The sequence below is a fragment of the Lithobates pipiens genome, unplaced genomic scaffold (assembly GCF_037356315.1).
Source record: "Lithobates pipiens isolate NorthernLeopardFrog02 unplaced genomic scaffold, aLitPip1_a1.2 Scaffold_28, whole genome shotgun sequence".
Classification (NCBI taxonomy): domain Eukaryota; kingdom Metazoa; phylum Chordata; class Amphibia; order Anura; family Ranidae; genus Lithobates; species Lithobates pipiens.
Genome location: NW_027507789.1, coordinates 63,716,955 through 63,734,735, shown reverse-complemented (window position 1 = coordinate 63,734,735; position 17,781 = coordinate 63,716,955). Strand labels below are relative to the sequence as shown.

General features: G+C 47.2%; 1 protein-coding gene across 5 annotated transcripts in view; it reads right to left on the bottom strand.

Moving 5' to 3' along the window:
* Positions 1–579, bottom strand: part of PRPSAP1 (phosphoribosyl pyrophosphate synthetase associated protein 1) — an 82,010-nt gene extending 81,431 nt beyond the window's left edge. Inside the window, exon 1 of one of the 5 annotated variants that reach the window (XM_077459312.1) lies at positions 472–579. The gene's annotated coding sequence lies outside the window, so the exon portion shown is untranslated. The remainder of the gene's footprint in view (positions 1–471) is intronic. The other 4 variants (XM_077459313.1, XM_077459315.1, XM_077459311.1 and 1 more) reach the window with 4 other exon arrangements.
* Between the last annotated feature and the right edge of the window lie 17,202 nt (positions 580–17,781).

The window sequence follows — 17,781 nt, the reverse complement described above, 5'->3', positions numbered from 1 at the left end:
GATGGTAAAGCTCTCTCTGGCAGTGTAGAATTACAGGTTGTGCCTGTAGTCCTGATTTGAGAGCACTTACACAAAAAGGTGACAACGCAGCTACTGCACTGCAATCAGGGCTGCAAGTGTTGTCACCCTCCTAAAGGAAGTGCTGTTAATAGTATTAGGAGGAAAACAAAACATACTGTAAATGAGACGCTATGAAGGGGAGGAGAGGGGAGTTAAAGGGATGAAAACCGACATAGATTTGTATACAGACAGAGTGTCAGAGCCTGTACACCACACAGGGGCCCCAGGAGAACACGTCCAATGAGGAGCTGGGATAGGAGCAGTGAGTCACCCAGTCAGGGAAAGAACGGACAGAAGGAAGCCCTGGGATAATATCCGGGCAGGAGGACAATGCTGGGCAGTGGGGGGTGACAGGGTACTCCTCTGAGGTCCCGGGGGGACGGGGCAGCGGGAGCGAAGATTTCTACCTACCGGAGTCTGGAGCGCGAGTCCGCCTTGTTTTTCCTGAACGTCTAGAGCCTTGCAAACTTCACTCAGCCCTTCTGCGCGCTCACGTGAGGGGAGTTACGCGCGTGACTCAGCTGCTCCTACGCATGCGCCGCCGTAGACGCCGAAGCTCAAGCGGCCATCTCTGATGGGGGAACCAGGAGCTTCGCGCATGGATGGCAACTGATGGAACACCGGGCAAGAAAGACACGTGACCTCCCTCAGAGCAGCCAGGGAGAGAGGGGCGGGACCTTGTCACTAGACAGTCAGGGAGGCGTGGCCGGGCCCCGGGGGTCATCGGCAGCATCGTAATACCATACCAGCTCTGCCACTTCAGCACCTCATCCTCTAATTAAGATGCTAAAGAAAGCAAGCGTGCTGTGCTGATAAACATGGCTAGTGCTGTGGTGCCAGCTGAGCTTCCTGTGAATAGACAGTCATGGAATTATGCTAATTACAGGAACATGAGCTATAGTTTGTGCTGCTTCTCTGCAGTCTGAAATATAAAAGACAATGGTATAAATGACAACATTTACCTCACAAATCAAAATATTTCATGACAGACGAAGCAGGAAGTCGTGAAATCCTGCACAGTGCATTGAAATGCAGATGACCCTCTAGTGACCCATAGCTGCACCTCATGTGACCCACACTTGCCCTCCTGACCCGTAGCTGCACCTCATGACCCACATTTGCCCTCCTGACCTGTAGCTGCCCTTCATGTGACCCGCACTTGTCCTGCTGACCTGTAGCTGCCCTCCATGTGACCCACACTTGCCCTGCTAACCCGTAGCTGCCCTCCATGTGACCCGCACTTATAACATCCTGACCCATAGCTGCACCTAGGGTTGCCACCTGTCCAGGATTCACCCGGACAGTTCGGGTTTGGAATCATGCGTTCGGGTTTCAGACCACCTAAAACCTGGACACATTCAGACCAGATCATGGCATCCTAGCAGGGTTGTTGGCTGCAGTTCTGTAAGCCGAGAGTGTCTGTTATACTCTCTTTCACAGTGCCCAAAAGCCAGCACTAACAATTACTCCTCCCCCTCACACAGACGTGAGAGGAGAGAGGGCTTGATCTACTCCTCTTCCTCCCACCCCTACCCCTCTGTGAATGCGCTCAACTCTTCAACCCCTGGGACGGTGCCTCAGAAAGCGGGGACCATAAATTTGAAGTCCAGCAGCCTCAGCTACATCTGGATGAGAGTTACTGACTGCCAAGCGGTGATTGAGCTCACCATCCATCCCTGGCCCTTCTCTCCCCTGCCTCCGAGTGAGTACACTAAGGTAAATCAGGATTCTCAGAGCACCCCTTACATCAGAGTTCTTCTTTACACCAGAGGCCACAGCGTTCCCCCTTACATCAGAGTCTTCTCCGGACATCACTTTTCTCAATTTTCCCCCTTAGATCAGGGTTCCCAGAGCATCTCTTATGTTAGAGTTCCCAGAGTCCTCCCTCACATCAGAGTCTGCAGACTCCCCCCGCTTCACAGTGTAAGGGAATTCTAGGAGTTCAGATGTAAAAGGGGAACTCTGTGGACTCTGATGCAGAGGGGGACTCTTGCGATTACCTTCATTTGATTAGAAATTGTATTTTATTTCAAAATAGATGTATAGTTTATACTATAAAAAAAAGATTTCTGTGCACCGCTAAAGTGTTCTGGTTTGACTTGAAGAAAAGGTGGTAACCCTAGCTGCACCTCATGACCCACATTTGCAATCCTGACCCATAGCTGCACCTCATGTGACCCACACTTGCTCCCCTGACCTGTAGCTGCCCTCCATTTGACCCGTAGCTGCCCTTCATGTGACCCACACTTGCCATCCTTACATGTAGCTGCCCTTCGTGTGACCCGCACTTGCCCTGCTTCAGTTGCTTTTGCATCCACATAAACCTGTATGGGGAAAAAAAAAAAAAAACTGTTCTGAGGAAAACAAAAGTCCCAGGACACAGGCCCTGAGGCACCTCCTGACAGTGAAAGGATAAAAAATATGGAGGCTCATTGTCTTTCTCTGTGTCAATCCTTTTATTAAATTTTCAGAATTACAGTAAAAAATTATGCTGTAATGTAAACAATGAACAAGAAGTCAACAATGACGACATGTTGGAAGGGTAAGGAATTAAGACATTAAAGAGGAAGTAAACCCCTTCAAACCACTTTGACCTACAGGTAAGCCTAGATTAAGGCTTACCTGTAGGTCCAAGCAATATCTCCTAAACCTATATGGTTTAGGAGATATTTGCCCGAAAATGGGCACCGCTGTCTACGGCGCATGCGCCGTAGACAGCGGCGCGCAGGCGCAGTAAATGCGGCAAGTCCAAGAATGGATTTGCCTAATTTGTCGACTCCCGCGCGCATGCGCGGGAGTGACGTCATCACGGCTTCGCCGAATGGTAGCGTCGGACCTGCGAGACGCGACTCCCGTGCGCATGCGCGGGAGTGACGTCATCGCGGCTTCGCCGCTGTCATTGGTCGGAGCTGCGAGGCGCCACCAGCAAGATGGACGCGGCGGACTACAGGGATCAGCGGCGACTTCGCTGGCTCCTGTGTCAGGTAAGTGACACATAATGAGCTACTATGCGATGCATAGTAGTCCATTATGCTTTACCTTTGCAGGGAAAAAAAGAGGAAGTAAACCCATCAGGGTTTACTTCCTCTTTAATCCACGAGGATCCACAATGGGTACTAGGAACTGTGACAGAGCGGTCAACTATATATTAAAAAAAATAAAATGATATTCAGAAACATATTCGTTTATAGTTCTCAAATAGGCCAAACAACCCATGGGCCTTACATCAGGCCAACTTTGTACATTCAGCAGAGGGCTCAAGCAGGAAAGGCCCTAAACACCCAACCACGAGGTCAGCTATAGACATAATAATGGGATTATAACAAACATTGACCTTTATGTCATCTAACACTTATTTATCCTACCGCAACAAAAAAAACAAATATATATATATATATATATATATATATATATTACACACTTAGATAAATCAAGTGTAGCAGCATCATATCCTTCACGGGATATCGTTATATACAAAACCTAGACTCATTGGGGGTTATTTACGAAAGGCAAATCCACTTTGCACTGCAAGTGCACTTGAAAGTGCAGTCGCTCTGAATCTAAGTGGTAGATCTGAAATGAGTGGAAGCTGGGGTTGCCACCTTTTCTTCAAGCCAAACCCGGACACTTCAGCGGCACACAGCATTTATTTTTTTACGGGGGAACACTATGGACTGTGTTATAAAATAGAACTCTGATGTAAGGGGCTTTCTGCTTACCAAAGCCCACATTTACATCAGAATTCCCAGCATTCCCCATTAAATCAGGGTTCCCAAAGCTCCCCCTTACATCTGAGTCCCCTTTACTTTAGTGTACTCATTTGCTCAGGGGCAGGACAGAGAAGGGAGGAAGGGGGATTATGCACTGGGTGGTTGTTGTACTTGGTTAACCACTTAAGGACCGCCTCAAGCCAATATACGTCTGCAGAATGGCACGGCTGGGCACAATCACGTACCTGTACGTGGCTCTTTAAGTGCCCAGCCGTGGGTCGGAGCGTGCCGCTGGCGGCGCGCTCCCGACCCGGTCCTGAGCTCCGTGGCCGCGGGACCAGCGGACCCGTTCGCCACTGGTGTCCCGCGATCGGGTCACAGAGCTGAAGAACGAGGAGAGGTCTGTGTAAACAAACCTCTTCCCGTGTTTCCTAGTGTGGCTGTCACCGATCGTCTGTTCCCTTTTATAGGGAAAGACAATCAGTGACGTCACAAGCCAGGCAAGCCCCCCTACAATAAAGAAAAAAAAAAAAACACATAACGTCACACATAACCCCTACACTGCCCCCTAGTGGTTAACGCCTTGTGTATGTGTAAAAAATGTCCGATGTGTCCGCCATAATGTCGCAGTCACAATAAAAAAATAAAAAATTTAAAAAATTTAAAAAAAAAAAAAAAAAAAAAAAAAAAAAAAAAAAATCGCTGATCGCTGCCCTTACTAGTAAAAAAAGAAAAATATTAATGAAAATGCTATAAAACTATACCCTATTTTGTAAACGCTATAACTTTTGCGAAAACCAATCAATAATTGCGTTTTTTTTTTTACCAAAAATATGTAGAAGAATACGTATCGGCCTAAACTGAGGGAAAAAAAAATGTTGTTTTTATTTTTTGGAGGATATTTATTATAGCAAAAAGTCAAAAATATGAATTTTTTTCAAAATTGTCGCTCTATTTTTGTTTATAGCGCAAAAAAATTAAAACCGCATGGGGTGATCAAATACCACCAAAAGAAAGCTCTATTTGTGGGAAAAAAAGGACGCCAATTTTGTTTGGGAGCCACGTCGCACGACCGCGCAATTGTCAGTTAAAGCGACGCAGTGCCGAATCGCAAAATAGGGGCCTGGTCCTTTGGCTGCAAATTGGTTCTGGGGCTTAAGTGGTTAATGGGGAGCATAGGTGTGTGCAACCCAGGCAACAAGGAAAATCTGCACCGCACTGGGTGAATAGGGTGTGCTGAGGTACACCTAAGTTGGATGGGGGGGTTGCAGTCCCGTTTGATTAATGTGTCCGTGTTTCAGACAGTCTGAAACCTGGACACATTATTCAAAACCTGGTCTGTCCGGGTGAATCCCGGACAGGTGGTAACCCTAGTGGAAGCGCTTCTGATTTTATCACCCAGTCATGTGCAAGCTAAAATGCTGTTTTTTTATTTTCCTTGCATGTCCCCCACGGATCTACAGAGACTGTACTTCCAAGTGCACTTGTAGGGAAAAGTGGATTTTCCTTAAAGTGGAGGTCCACCCTAAAGTGGAGCTTCCGCTCATTGGAACCCTCCCCCCCTCCGGCGCCACAATTGGCACCTTTCAGGGGGAGGGGGGGTGCAGATACCTGTACAGTACAGGTATCTGCACCCACTTCCGGCATAGATATCTGCAGAAGCTACGCCCCTTTCCGAAGGTCCCCCGCTGTCTGCTGGGAAAAACACACGGATCCCAGAGACAGCGGGGACCATCCTTATTGCGCAGCGCGACTCACGCATGCGCAGTAGGGAACCGGGAAATGAAGCCGCAAGGCTCCACTTCCTGATTCCCATACCCAAGATGGCGGTGGCAGCACCCGAGAGACGACTGAGAGATCGGCTTCGGGGGCCGACATCGCGGGCGCGCTGGGCGGGTAAGTGTCATTATTTTAAAAGTCAGCAGCTGCAGTATTTGTAGCTGCTGGCTTTTGAAAAAAAAAAAAAACGGCGGACTCCCGCTTTAAGTAAATAACCCCCATTGTCTTTCTCCATGATGATTATTTCCTGGCTGTCATATTGATCCTATCCCTTCCATACCTAGGCCTCAGTCACACACAATAACATACACACAGGTATAGGACATTTCTAAACACATATAAATACACATAATAATCCTACCCCTTCCACAGATAGGCCTCAGTCACACATGATAACATACACACATGTATAGGACCTTTCTGAACACATATAAATACATACAATGATCCTATTCCTTCCATACCTAGGTCTTAGTCACACACAATAACATACATACACGTAAAGGACCTTTCTAAACACCTATAAATACATATAATGATCTTAGATGGTATAATCAGGCATTTACCTGCGTATATCCTGTGCGTCCACACAAATGTGTCTAACCATATGTAAACACAAGTACATTTAGGCCTCATTCACATGGGTATACTTATGCGTACACCAGTGCGAAGGGCCATCTTTGCCCACATGGGAAACACAGGCTCTCTCGCCATGCAGGCTGCTCCATTCAGGTCAATTGGCATGCAGTAGTTGTATGTCGCTGGTCCCAAAATCAACAGTCACGCATGTCCCCAAAGGCATGCTGTCTGTGTTCAAGAACCCGCATGGCAGAAGCAGCTGTGTATGTGCAGCCTCTACATCTCAATTGACATCAATGGAACTGCCTGCACACAGATGCACAAAATACTTGTGCATTCCTGCATGGGCAAACATGGCCCCTGTGCGGGTGTACGCTTAAAGTGGTTGTAAACTCTATTTTACCCAGTGATACATAGAGATGAAACAAATACTTCTACATACGTTTTGTTTGTATATCTGCTGTCTTCCCCTTTCTACACTTGAAAAGTGCAGGTTGTGTTAGAAATCTTTCTTCCTCTTCAGCAGCCCATAGGAGTGGGTGGGGAGACTGGACTTACACTGTGTGAGAGCTGATTGGAGGAAAGGTAAAGCCCCCTCCCCCATAGGAATTAAGGAACATGCAGAGCTGTATTCTGAATAGACAAACTCAATGCTTATCTCCCTCTAAACTACTTACCTGATACCATAGTTGCCAACTGTCCCAAATTTCGTGGGACATTCCCGCCATTAGGACATTTGTCCCGAATTAATTTTGTCCTGGGAAATGTCCCGCGAAATTCGGTTTGTCACAGGAAATTGAATTTCCCGGCGGCGGCCGGCGGAGACAATGTCTCCGCCGGCCGCCATTTTTAAGAAGACCAGAAGTTGGTCTACACCTGTGGCGCCGCCTACCCCTGCTGCTAGTGTGTGTTTGTGTCAGTGAAGGGTGGTGGGCGGCGCCACAGTTATGTGCGCGCGGCAACGGCGGCCAGTATGAATGTGTATGTCGGGGGCTAGTCGGATGCCAGTCAGATGTCGGGGGCCAGTCAGTCGGATGACGGGGGCCAGTGACAGTCATGGTATGTGGCCAGTCTGTGAATGTGGGGGTCCAGTCTTTGAATGTGGGGTGCAGTCTGTGAATGTGGGGGCCAGTGGTATGTCAGGGGCCAGTCTGTGGATGTGGGGGCCAGTGGTATGTCGGGGGCCAGTCTGTGGATGTGGGGGCCAGTTTGTGGATGTCGGGGGCCAGTCTGTGGATGTTGGGGGGCCAGTGGTATGTCGGGGCCAGTCTGAAGATGTGGGGGCCGGTCTGTGCAGGATGTGGGGGGGCGGTCTGTGCAGGATGTGGGGGGGCGGTCTGTGCAGGATGTGGGGGGGCGGTCTGTGGATGTCAGAGGGACACCAGATGTAAGGAGGGGCTCTGCTGATGGACACAGATGTGAGGAAGGTACCTCTGATGGGGCACCTGATGTAAGGACAGACTCCGCTTGGGACACCTGATGGCATCTGGTGGCAGGCAACGTGGCTAGTGACGCGCTCAGGGCTCCCACTGATTCTGCATTATGGTGAGTGGAATGATTTCATTTCATATTACAATGTAATAATAGAAATAATGCACTTCAATCATCCTGACACCATAACAATCATGGCGCCGGGATGATTGAAGCGCCAACACCAGGTATTTGGAGTATATTTATCTGCTGATTGTCAAACTCTGGAAAACACATATTACTATTACTATTGTGGTGTAGGATCGGGGGGCTGCTGTCCCTCCTTCCCCCTCCTTTCCCTCTCTCCATCCCCCTCCTTTCCCTCTCCATCCCGCATTCATCTCAGACTCTAACCACACCCCTTTGAGCCACGCCCCATGTAAACTACGCCCATTTTTCGAGCCACATTTTTACCTTTTCCTATGCCACACCTATAAACGCATGCCCCCCCCTAATTATACCACGACCCCGCCCACTGCCAAAAAATTGTCCCAAATTTTTTTTTTTCCAATGTTGGCAACTAACTATGTGATACCTGACACAAGTTTTCAGCTCGTGTTATCTCATGTGTCGGAAAATTTGTCAGAAGTGACACATGCTACATAGTTACTGGTAAGGTTGAATAAAGACACCAGTCCATCCAGTTCAACCTGAGTGAGTGTGGGTGCATGTCTACAATTATCCCTATTTTATTTTATTTATGGCACCCATATAGCGTTGTCAATTTACGCAGCGCTCCACACACACATTGGTCCCTACCCTCAAGAAGCCCACAATCCAAGGTCCCCAACTCACATTCATATACTAGGGCCAATTTTTTACAGAAGCCAATTAACCTACCAGCATGTCTTTGGAGTGCGGGAGGAAACCCACGTAGGCACATGGAGAACATGCAGGCAGGTAGTGTCATGGTTTGGATTCGGACCAGCGACCCTTTATTAGGAGAGTGCTACCCACTACACCACTGTGCCGCCCACTGATAACAGAGGAATAACGCTACAGAGAGAAACTGCACTTAAGGCCCATACACACGATCAGACTTTTTGACAACAAACATGCAAATTAGCTGTTTTGGAGCAACATCCGACCGTGTGTATGCTCCATCGGACAAACTTTTTTGTTTTTCATCTGACTTTTGTTGGCTGTGCGAACGGACAAACTTTCTGGCAACAAAAGTCCGATGGAGAAAAGTCTGATCGTGTGTACAGAAAACCATAGCACTTTTGTACAAAGTACAAACAGGCATGCTCAGAACCAATGCAAAAGATCAGACAACAATACAGAAGTTGACCAAAGGTGGAGCTAAAGAGCAGAAAAACCACGTGATTTGATGAAAGTTGGCTGAAAAAGTCCTGCTGTGTGTATGCAATACAAGTTCAGGGCCGACGCCCTTTGTGCAAAAATCCAAGGGAAAGTTTGTACAAAGTCCGATCGTGTGTATGAGGCTTTAGAGCTTTTACGAGAGACAAGTAAACACTACAGATATATGTGCTTAGTTCAACGTTTATGAATGGGGTTTACAACCACTTTAAGTACACCCGTGTGAATGAGGCCTAAAAGTTGTTTATATTTACTAGATTACTTTTTTCAGCGTTTAACACATGTATAGTCCATGTTCATGGAGACTTAGCACTCATTCACAGGGGCACTGAGACTCGTACAACACAAATCAGCTGTTTATGTGACTGGAGCCAGCCAGTGCTCAAGTAAATCTATGGTGATTTAGCAACTGCACAGGCACAACCACTTGTCTTAATTTGACAGTCATACAGGTGTGAGAAAGTGGCCCTGAACGCAGACAGTGTGCTCACAAGTGAATGTGTACATACATCCATTGTGTCTTCATGCAAGCTGTGTCTAAAAAGTTTGGTGAATGGTCCGACATCTCAACGGCAACATGGACCACGTGTGCGTGTGTAGCGCCCTGCTCCTAATGGGCAGATGATATTATTTTTCAAATTTAGTTGTATGAAGCTGCAGTTGGGCTCAGGCAAATTTTTGTGCCAGCCCAGCTGGGTTGCACTGGTTCCCACTTGACCGTAGGTGTCGCTGTCACCGCCGGTAAGTGTGGAAATGCAGCAGGCTGGATGTATTGAATACTACCTCTTGCTCAGAAATAACTCAGTGGGAGTGTCTTCGCTGCTGTGCATTCTGGGAGAGGGTATTTAACCACTTCCCACCCGGCCAATGTACATATACGGCTGGGTGGGAGCTCTCTACTTCTGAGAGGACGTTCAGGAACGTCCTTCAGAAGGAGTGGGATCACCCGCGCAGCGGCACGATCCCGATGTGCTCGGTCACTTGGACACGGTGCATCGTGGATCGGCAGGAGGGCTCTGTGATTGGCCCTGGTGATCACATGACGGCCATGTCCAATCACGGCCGTCATGTGATGTAAACAAACAGCTGGTTGCTAGGCAATCGGCTCTCCTCTCCTCACACGGAAGTCGTCGCTAAGGAGAGGAGAGCAGATCGCTGCAGCCGGCTGGTGATCAGTGAGTATGAGCTGTTTTTACAGCTTTTTACTAACTGATCACCAGTCTAGTATAAACCTACAGTGTAAACACACATGTCACCACAATACACGGCACCACACATGTCCCCAAATAATAAAAAGACATGTCCCCAAATATAAAAACACATGTCCCCCACATATGTCCCACTAAAATCACATGTTCCAATGATTATCTGCACGCATATGTACGTGATCACCTGCACACATATGTACATGATCATTTGCGTACATATGTCCGTGATCACAAAAACGAATTATTATACACTTAACGGAATTTTTTTTTACCAAAAACATGTAGCAGAATACATTTTGGCTTAAATTTATGACAACATTTGATTTTATTGGATTTCTTTTAAAATAGAAAAAAGAAAATATTGTTTTTTTTCCAAATTTCTGCTTTTTTTGCGCTTATCACAAAATCTAATATCACAAAAAATAAAAAACGGAGTCGTGAATAAATACCACCAAAATAAATCTCTATTTGTGCGAACAAAATGATAAAAATTTCATTTGGGTACAGTGTAGCATGACCGCGCAATTGTCATTGAAAGTGCGAGAGCGACGAAAGCTGAAAATTGGGCTGGGAAGGAAGGTGTTTAAGTGCTCTGTATTGAAGTGGTTAAGGTACCGACGCCATTTTTGGTGTTTCTTTTGCCGAGGTCCGCTATCCCTACCTCATGGCCCTCCTGACCTGGGGTCTGTGTCGCATGGTTCTGCGCCTCGGGGCTGGCTGGCCCCAGGCTATGCAACTGAGAGGGTAGGCCCAGAGAAGTCTTGGGGCCTACTGATCCAGGGGTGGTCCTGTGCTCTCTTGCCTGTGAGGAGAAGCCGAGAAAACTGGAGGATCTAGGGGAGGACTTTTCTAGTAGAGGACAGAGCGAAAGGCTGGTATCTCTGGAGGAGCCTGGAAACTCAGTTAGAGGGCTCAACCTGGATCAACACCCATACAGTATCGCCGGGTCGGCTGAAAGAATCTGGTACTGTATGGTAGTTCTTCAAAACTTTCAAGATCTCTTAAGTTTAATTGACAAGTCTGTGGCAGAGACTTTGTTGAGCATCTCATCGGCTGCTAGGTCAAGTGAGAGGGGCCTATCCGATGGTTGCTGGATCCAGTCTGTGGAGCTGTTTGTCCTCTGGATCTGACCAATACCTCTAACCCGCAATTACTAGGTGCCTGAACTTCCCCTTTATACTCTAACCCTCTATTGAAGGACTTTTGTGTTTATCCTGAATAAATGTTAAAAAAAGGACTAAGTGTCGGATTCAACATCATTTGGGCTACTTTCTAACGGGACTCCTGTGACGGAGAAGCAGGCAGGTGAGGTAATGGTAAGCCCAAATAAAACCAGCAGCTCCTTCGGGGGTTAGTGCTACACATGCATGCACATGGCTGTCCAAAGACACATCGAGGAGCACCACCTAGCGTGGAGTACACGTGACCGTTAGGGTAAACCTGCTGCGGGCATTCGAATGTAATCAGTGTGAGAAGTAGGGTAGGGACGAAAGCTTTGAGCCAATGGCTGAGAGCACTGACCGGGGTGTTCTGGCAGGGGGTAGTGCCCCTGTCAGAACACAATAGAACAGCAAGGGAGACCGCGGTACTAACATTGGGTTGTTAGTGCAGCGGCTCTGACAGAAGCTGTCAGTTTTTTGTAATTCAACCAGCTGCATTGAACGAAAAAAAACCTGGCTTTAGTTGTATTTCAAAAGAACAAGCTGTCCTGCGGATGTGTCAGTTACAGGAATGAGACAAACCATTTAACACTGACAGGGGTGCTTACAATGGTCAGCTTTTATTTATTTATGCAAAACCTTTATCCCAAAAGAAAACAAAAAACTCTTTATTGTAATTTCTTGTGTAGCGCCCTCTTGTTAGGTAGGTGCTTGACTAGAGCAATGATTTTTCTATAGGGTAGTTACATTTAGGTAGGCCTAGTTGGTAGCTAGGCCTGTTTGCAGGACTGGTGCAAGGATTTTTGACACCCTAGGCGAAACCTAATTACCTGTCGGAGAAGAGAAGCTGCCTGAGACTGAGTTAGTTACATGCTGCAGCCTGCAGAGGGAAACCAGTGGCCGGGCGCCCCTAGGCAGCAGTGCGCCCTAGGCGTTTGCCTAGTTTGCCTAGTGGTAGCACCGGCCCTGCCTGTTTGTTTTCATTCTGGGCTGGGAGTGGTTCAGGGCAGGGCAGGGGGTCTCACAAATGGCATCACTGTCACCTGAGAGGAGGAGAGAAGAGGTGGATTTGCCTTGGTGTATTCAGAGGAGCTTTAACCAATCCCCAACTTGGATTGGCAGGGGGCAGGCCTCCTTAAGTACCCAAGGTCAGCCAAGTTTGGGGAGAAGTTGACAGCTGGAAGAGCTGGAGTGCGGAGGCTGTCGGGCCGCAGGGAGCTCCCCAGCCTACGGGTGCATCCAGAAGGAGAGTAGAGATCCTGGGATAGAGGCACATGAGAGAGCAAAGAGAGGACAGCGGGAGAGAACACTGCTAAGAGAGTCCAGGAAGGACAACTGGTCACAGCCTGGAGAGCTAGTGAATGAAGCACAGTTGGGAGGACTGGGGAGGCATGCCTGAGAGAACTGGGAGTTTGCTGTTTGAGATGGGTGCAGAATCAGAGGAGAGGACTGTGAGAAGGGTGGTGGAGAGAGGTCTTTGCAGCCAGGCTGGCTGAAGAAAGTTATCTGGGATTAGCAGCTGGGAAGGACAGTTAGCACCAAGAAATTTCTATTTACTACTTTATAGAAGCCTGTGGTCCCTGCCTGTAAAGGGCAATTCACTGAGGCCTGGCTGAGTTGTTATTAGGCCTAACCATGTGGTACTAGCTAGTTTGGAGGAGTAACAGTCTGCAGCAAATGAAGTACTGGAGGAGTAAAAGGAAAGAGGTCTTAAGCAAGAGTTGTGCTGGAGAGAAGACTGGAGTATAAATATAGGAGTGTATATAGTAGTCCCAAGCAATTTGCACTGAACCTTTCTGGGCATCCCATAATTTCCCATTCCCATCCAAGTTCAATCCCCTCAATAAAATACAAAACAAAAAAAAAAAGCAAAGCTTTTGGACTGGTCTGTGTCTCTGAGTGGGCAGGGTGACAGGTGAACCAAAACATTCACCAACCCCTACGAGGGCATGGCTACACTTGTAAAGTATTAGCTGGAGTTTGGCTTTAATTTTTTAGTGTATTTAAATATGCTAGTAATAATCTAACACTCAATCCCCCAGACTGACAATGTTGCTATCCAAAGGTTTCCCTGTGCTCCTTCATCCAGAGTGGGGTCACTGTAAGGCTGGGTTCACACTATTGCGAATTGGATGTAGGTTTCCTCCACATCCAACTTGCATGTCAGGAGATTGTGACTGGCTCTCAATGGAGCCGGTTCACACATCTCCGGAGCGGCTCTGGAGCGAATTGCACAGGAGCCCTGTGCGTCATTCTGGTCCATTCCAGATCCAAATTCAGACCAAAATTGGACCTGAAACGGTGAATGAGGGCGCACCGGACCCCTGCTGTGAGAGCCGCTCCCTACTGCAGTGTGATCCCAAGATGTAACTCTGCCCAGATCAAGAGGTGAAAAAGTAGGGAAAAAGCGTAAGCTACTACTATTGATTGCTAAGCTGCAATACTGTTTATTACCTTTTTGGTTTTAGTACGGCTTTCAGCAACCACCACATCTAAGAAATGTAAACTGCATTATGTTACTTTTTTGGGGTTTAATAAATGATAATAAATTGGGGAAATTAATACCAATAAGCTTTGTAATAGCAACAGTTCTGGGACTATTTCACCGCGGGAACGCCCTTGCATTTACTTTAGCTGGCTAGGAACCATTGTAAATTGAAATATCAGATGAAGCCGGCTCTTGGTGTGTTTGATGTGTTTTCACACGCTGCTGTATATTTTCTGGAGGGGTTGTCAGTGTCTCTGAGTGACATCTCCAACTGTTCTTCAAACCTAAGCCCCAGTGTCTGTTGTGATCCACAATGCCATGTCAACACATCCTGGAAGCCCAACTATTTACATCTGCATTCTGCAGTGAGTGTGGGGTTTCAACAAACGGAATTTGCAGCAGCAGATAAAGCCAACCGATTAAAGCAACAATGTAATATATTCATTCATTTAGATATACCATACTCGTAAAACAGATTACATTGATGTAGAAAAAAAAGCCCTTTGTTTTAACCTGGTTACATATATTTTGCAATTTTGTATGTAAATGGTGGCGGCCATATTGCTCATATTGTACACATAGTGCAGGCTGTTTCCTCCTTTACAATCTCAATCAATTGTTTCAATTGTTTGCTTTACTTTTTAAAAAGCAAGTCAAAGAGTCCAGCTGAATACAATGCACCCCTATATCTTATGTTAATAGGTGGAACTTGACGACTCTACCTATTGTTTATAAATCTGTATATTATAACTTTCATAGGAACTGTTTGTACTTACAGCAACATTCAAAGTTTCACATAAAACAGCCTGAAATCATGTTGTGGCTATATTAACTGTAATAAGAGACCATATCGCCAGACCACTCACAAACTTTTGCCATGGGAGTATAGGTGCATCTAATGCCGCGTACACACAGGCGGACTGTATGGCCTACTTAGTCCGTCGAAACACATTTCAGCGGACAGTCCGCTCGTGTGTGGGCTTCAGCGGACTTTTTCAGCGTGCAGTCTGGCGTACTAAGTATTTCGGATTTTTCGAAATTCTGTCCGTCATACTTTGGTTTCAGCGGACAATCCGCTCGTGAGTAGGCTAGTTAGACGGACTAAGAATGGCGCATGCTCAGAAAGGATTTACACGGCGGAAGGGTGCATTGCTGTGTATTGGACTTCCTATTTCTAGTCCCGTCGTACGTGCTGTACACGTCATCGCGCAAGCTTTCGACGGACTGTTTGTGCATCCGTGTGTGGTCAAGTCCGTTCATTCGAAAGTATGACGGACTGTCCGTCGGATTGTATGACGGACTAAGTAGGCCATACAGTCCGCCCGTGTGTACGCGGCTTAACATATTTTATGCTTGTTATTTTCCTGTACATGCTTTGCTTTCGGGGCTATTCAAAATTCCTGAGACTCTTGCTGGGCACCATCATCTTAGATACAAAGTCAGCAGCTCCAGCTGACTAAGAGAGGTCCCTCAAGTAACACTCTACAGCAGCCATTCTTTACCAGGGTTCCTCCAGAAATGGCTGGGGGTTCCTTAAAGTGGAGGGCCACCCTGAAAAACAAAAATACATAAAAATTTAGAAAAAAATCAGAAAATCACTTACCAGAAATGCCTGTTGCTAGGCACATTGTCCTAATCTGCCTCTTCCTCCTCCGCGGAGATCTTCTGTCTTCTCTCCTCCGTGCAGCGTCTTCTGGGTAATGGGTTGCGCTGTGTTCTGGGAAATGTGTGTCCCAGAACACAGCGCGCCCCATTTACAAAGCGCTGCGCAACTCGCGCATGCGCAGTAGGAAACAGACAAATGGCGGCGCCGGGACCCAAGAGCCAAGGGACGGGTCAGCCTCGGGCGGCCGACATCGCGGGCGCCCTGGACAGGTAAGTCTGCTTATTAAAAGTCAGCAGCTACAGTGTTTGCAGCTGCTGACTTTAAAAATTTTTTTTTAAAACCGGCCCTCCTCTTTAAGCTGTTGCTGATTTGACCTCTCACCTTATAGTACCTGCATAGTTCCAGGTCCATCACCACTTGGCAGATTCAGAAACATGATACAGTGCATCCAGAAAGTATTCAGAACACTTGACTTTTTCCAAATTTTATGTTACAGCCTTGTTCGAAAATAGATTAAATTCACGGTTTTCCTCAAAATTCTACTAACAGTACCCCATAATGACAACATGAAAGAAGTGCGTTTGAAATCTTTGTAAAATTTATTAACAATAAAAAACGGAAAAAAACAAACACATGTACATAAGTATTCACAGCCTTTTCTCAATGCTTTAAGCACCTTTGGCACCAATTACAGCCTCAAGTCTTTTTGAGTATGATGCTACAAGCTTGGCACACCTATATTTGGGCAGTTTCTACCATTTTTCTTTGCGGGACCTCTCAAGCTCCATTAGGTTGGATGGGGAACATCGATGCACAGCCATTTTTAGATCTCTCCAGAGATGTTCAATCAGGTTCAAGTCTGGATTTTGGCTGGGCCATTCAAGGACATTCACAGAGTTGTCCTGTAGTTACTCCTGTGGAAAAAGTTAAAGCGGGAGTCCGCCGGGAGTTCCGCCGTTTTTTTTTTTTTTTTAAAAGCCAGCAGCTACAAATACTGCAGTTGCTGACTTTTAAAATAATGACACTTACCCGCCCAGCGCGCCCGCGATGTCGGCACCCGAAGCCGATCTCTCGATCGTCTCTCGGGTGCTGCCGCCGCCATCTTAGGTATGGGAATCAGGAAGTGGAGCCTTTCGGCTTCATTTCCCGGTTCCCTACTGCGCATGCGCGAGTCGCGCTGCGCAATAAGGATGGTCCCCGCTGTCTCTGGGATCCGTGTGTTTCCTAGCAGGCAGCGGGGGACTTTCGGAAAGGGGCGTAGATTCTGCGGAAAGGGACGTACCTTCTGCAGAATCTACGCCGGAAGTGGGTGCAGATACCTGTACTGTACAGGTACCTGCACCCCCCTCCCCCCTGAAAGGTGCCAATTGTGGCGCCGGAGGGGGGGAGGATTCCAATGAGTGGAAGGTCCACTTTAGGGTGGACCTCCTGTGTAAGTGGGCCGTACACAGATTTTTTTTTTTTGTCTACTATACAGTGTGGACTAATCTTCTGCTACATCTATTGTTTTTTATCATCTGGTACCAGCAGCTGTCTGAATACCCAAACATCTGATTGGAGGCAGCTGATGTTCAGCCGTCAATTTTCTGCCAGGCTCCTTCAATTTTTAAATGAAAAGATGTTGAGTGAGAGGACAACAGGGCCACCCACTAAATAAATTCAAGCCGGTGTTCTGGCATATAGCGTCCGTCCATAGGATAGTGTCCGCCCCGAAATGTGCAGGCGCAGCGCTTGCACAGTAAGGAGCAGAAGGAGATTTGGAAAATCTCCGAAGATGAACGGCGCCTGCGGCGTGAGTGGAGGTGCAAGTCCCACCATCCAAGTGGACATAGGGCAGGAAATATTAGAGGGCCCCTCGCGGACTCGCTACGCTTCGAGCACGGCCTCACTGAGCTTGGCTCTTTTTATTCCAACTCTATGTCCACTTGGATGGTGGGGCTAGAACCTAGACTCACGGCGCAGGCGCCGTTCATCTTCGGCTATTTTCGGAATCTATGTGTCCTGTGTACTGCGCATGCGCAGTACACAGCGGACACTATCCGATGGGGGACACAATGTGATAGGACACCTGTTCATCAGGAAGCGGCCTAAATTCGAACAGTGTATGGCCAACTTAAGGGTGGCATTCTAATTATCACTGTAAAGGAAGCATTCTTCCCAAGAGTTGTGCTGGAGAGAAGACTGGAGTATAAATATAGGAGTGTATATAGTAGTCCCAAGCAATTTGCACTGAACCTTTCTGGGCATCCCATAATTTCCCATTCCCATCCAAGTTCAATCCCCTCAATAAAATACAAAACAAAAAAAAAAAGCAAAGCTTTTGGACTGGTCTGTGTCTCTGAGTGGGCAGGGTGACAGGTGAACCAAAACATTCACCAACCCCTACGAGGGCATGGCTACA